Source organism: Rhagoletis pomonella, unplaced genomic scaffold (genome assembly GCF_013731165.1).
Source record: "Rhagoletis pomonella isolate Grant_MI unplaced genomic scaffold, Rhpom_1.0 Rhpom_scaffold_00006, whole genome shotgun sequence".
In the NCBI taxonomy this organism is placed as follows: Eukaryota; Metazoa; Arthropoda; class Insecta; order Diptera; family Tephritidae; genus Rhagoletis; species Rhagoletis pomonella.
In genome coordinates, this window is record NW_023458560.1 from 53,203,417 (window position 1) to 53,207,592 (window position 4,176).

A 4,176-nucleotide genomic window follows, 5' to 3' on the forward strand; every position below is an offset into this window, starting at 1 on the left:
GAAACTGTGGGCCAAATATAGTAAAACTGCGTTTTTAGTTTTTCTCTCTGACGTCAGGACATATGATTAGTTCCAAAAACTATTTAAAACAAGTAAGAAAGTCTAAGTTCGGGCGGAGCCGAACATTAAATACCCGGCGCAAGTATTAAAGATATGTTTTCCACCTTGCCGAAAGCTACCGCTACATGATAAGCCGGGGTGTATACATTTTAAGTAAATTAGCGTCCTTAAATTTCGACATATTGAAATTTCAAGCATTTCTGAAATTTATTGTTATATGAAAAGCGGCCGTAATTTAAGACCGATTTCAACAATTTTCAACGGTTTGCTTTTACGTGGCAAGCACAATAATCATACCGAGTTTGGTACAAATTGCTAGAACGGTTAGCGAGATACATATATGTAATACCAAGTGGGCGGTGCCACGCCCATTTTCCAAAATTTTATTATAAACGTATTTCTTGGTAAAGAATTGTTGCAACCATCAATTTTGAATAAATTAGCTTTGATATTTACTGATTTATCGAAGATTTTGTATTTCTCGAAATTACCGTTATATGGAATGTGGGCGTGGTTATTGTCCGATTTTAAAAAGTTTCGGCCATTTGGTATGCTGTACGAGGACCAACAACTGTGCTAAGTTTGGAAGAAATTGGTGCAGCGGTTACCGAGCTATACACATGTAACCATAAGTGGGCGTGGCTACGCCCATTTGCCAAAATTTTAAAATATTCTTATTTGTCGTCTAAAACTCATTGCAAATATCAATTTTGAGTAAATAATCTTCAGTAGTTACTAAAATATCGCAGTTTTCGTATTTCTGAAAATTACCGTTATATGGGAGGTAGGCGTGGTTATTGTCCGATTTCGCCCATTTTCAATACCATCCGTCCTACGCCCAAAAGAAGTTCACGTACCAAGTTTCATTAAGATATCTCAATTTTTACTCGAGTTATCGTGTGCACAGGCGGACGGACAGACAGTCACCGCTTAATCGATTTCTCTTTTCATTCTGATCATTTATGTATACATTTGTCTATATCTATCTCGATTCGTTTTGCCTGTTACAAACAACCGTTATGTGAACAAAGTTATAATACCCTTGTGCACAAGTGCGTATAAAAATCGTTCCAATGTAGAAAAGCAGTATGGGTACCAAATGAAAGAGATAATTCTGTAGAATTAAAAATATTAAAATTTTTTTATTCACAAGGACGAACAGATATCCAAAATGTCCTTTTAATTAGATTTATTTTATTAAGCGAATAAAGTTAGAAGGACGAAAAAAGTTAGAAGGACGAAGTTCGGGGATGCGGTCGAGTGCATATTAGTCCTTAACATATAATTTTTTCGAAAATAATTATTGTAAAATTTTAAAGATGTTCAATGAAAAAATGTTAAAAGGACATTTTCAATACCTAATCGTCCTAATGCACCAAAAAATTTCGTCGGCCTTAATTCTACAGAATTTTCTCTTTAATTTGATAGTCATACTGTTTTTCTACATTGCACGTTTTTTTAAATAATTTTTGAATTAATTATATTTTTAAAATTTCAAAGTCCTTTAAAAAAATCCTGACGCCAGAGAAAACAAACCAAAACGATGTTTTACTGTATTTAGTCCATGGTTTCGCGAATATATAAAATTTCGTGTGTGTAAAATTTACTGTCGCGTGGTGTAGTAAATAAACATAACAATTTTATAATTTTATGCAGATTTGTTGTTTTGAGCTACCTCAGGGTTAAAGGAAGCTTGGTTAAAACAGACCAATTTCTTCGTCCCCTGGGAGTACGGTTTAGTAATTTTTCTTTTTTTTAATACATTTTTTGATCTCATTGTTTCAAGAAGAATAATTTGTTTTTAATTTCGTATATTTTCTTCCTTTCTTTAATTAAATTATTTTTTAATTGATTTTTTTAAATTTACATTTAATTTTTTTTTTAATAAAAAGATTTTTTAATTTAATGTAATTATTAGAACGTCTTTTATTTTTTAAATTAATTTTTTTTCGCTTTTTAATTTTGTTTTATTTCTTCGGCCCCTGGGAGCACGGTTTAGTAATTTTTCTTTTTTTAATAAATTTTTTGATTGTATTGTTTCAAAAAGAATATTTTTTTTAATTTCGTATATTTTTTCCTTTCTTCAATTAAACTCTTTTTGAATTGAATTTTTTTATATTTACATTTAATTTTCTTTTAATAAAAAGATTTTTTTTTAATTTAATGTAATTATTAGAAATAATTTTATTTTTTAAATTAAATTTTTTTCGCTTTTTAATTTTATTTTATTTTAATTTTTAGGTTGTATCAAATTAAAAAGAAAAAAAATATATATTTTTTAATTTATTTAGTTTTTAGGGACTTAGTTTATTTTTTTATTTTATTATACTTCTTTTTTCTTATTTAATTTTTAGATTTTTATGCTTCAAACAGAATAATGTATATTTTTAATTTCATTTAATTTTCAGAAACATATATATATATATATATATTTTTTTTTTTTTTAATTCAATTCTTTCTTAATTTAATTTTCTTTTAGTTTTTATACCCGAGCGCACTTGTGCAAAAGGGTATTATAACTTTGTTCACATAACGGTTGTTTGTAACAGGCAAAACGAATCGAGATAGATATAGACAAATGTATACATAAATGATCAGAATGCAAAGAGAAATCGATTAAGCGGTGACTGACTGTATGTCCATCCGTTTGTCTGTCCGTCCTTCGATAACTCGAGTAAAAATTGAGATATCTTAACGTACTTGCACTTCTTTCGGGCGTAGGACGGATGGTGTTGAAAATGGGCAAAATCGAACAATAACCACGCCTACCTCCATATAACGGTAATTTTCAGAAATACGAAAACTGCGATATTTTAGTAACTACTGAAGATTATTCACTCAAAATTGATATTTACAATAATTTTTAGACGAAAAATAATATTATTAATTTTTGGAAAATGGGCGTAGCCACGCCCACTTATGGTTACTTGTTTTTTGGACCAAACTCGGTATGGTTATTGTGCTTGCCACATAAAAGCAAAACGTTGAAACTTGTTGAAATCGGACTAAAATTGAGGCCGCTTTTCATATAACCGTAAATTTCAGAAATACTTGAAAATTCAATATTTCGAAATTTAAGGACGCATATATTTAATACTTGCGCCGGGTATTTAATGTTCGGCTCCGCCCGAACTTAGACTTTTTTACTTGCTTTTAATTTCATTTAATGCTAAGGCAATTTTTGTTTTAAGTTAAATATGTTTTCGTTGTTAAATTTTACTTTATTTTACTTTTTAGATTATATTAGATACTCTGAAAAGAAAAATATATTTTTTAATTCGCTTTTTAATAAATTTTTTTGTTTTTTAATCATTGTTGCTTTTCCACAATAGTTTTTCATTCAATTCATTTTTTCATTTTTAATTTAATATTTTTTTAATTGTATTAATTTAAAAAGAACCATATTTTTTGTGTATTAACCACTTAATTTTTTTGAAACTTATTGTATTAATTTATTTCTAACTTGTTTTCCTTTTTTGAATTTAATATTCTTTTAATTTTTATTTTTTATATATTTTTTTATTTTTTTAAATATATTTTTTTTATTTAGTTAATTTTTATGAAACTTTTTGCTAAAATGCAAACAGAAAACTGCTAAAAGTTCCTGGTTAGCGGATCTTGGAATTAGTCTTTTGAAATACAGAAAAGAACTTTATAAACAGTTGCCAAAATTGACAATTAGGTATCTTACGAAAAACGTTGGGCTTTTGAAAGATTGTGGTTACTTGAACGACAGACTGCCCTAAAAATTTCCTTGTAAAAATTGTCTACTCAGTAAATATGACCTGTGTTTGAAACGTTGCTTCTATCGATTAATTTTCTCGCAGGGGTGTAATAGATAACTACGAGTATATGTAGGAGGTGTTGCTTGTTTGTATGCGTATAGCCCGCAACTACGAACTATTCACATACGTACCAACTATGTACGTACTGTTATCGGAAGCAATAACAATACAGCAATGGAATCTCCATTGAGTGAGCCATTTATTGCATGCTTGTGTGCGCCAAGTTTGTGGAGCGACTGAACACCGAGCAGGTGCAATACATATTTATGTATTTAGAGAGAGAGAGAGAGAACTTTAACTGATACTTGGACACTCTCGAAGGGGTAACTAT

General features: G+C 29.1%; 1 protein-coding gene across 1 annotated transcript in view; it reads right to left on the reverse strand.

The window, feature by feature from the left end:
* The window catches only part of LOC118740943 (UDP-glucosyltransferase 2-like), a 515,118-nt gene that overhangs the window by 322,061 nt on the left and 188,881 nt on the right, over nucleotides 1-4,176 (reverse strand). The window lies entirely within an intron of this gene.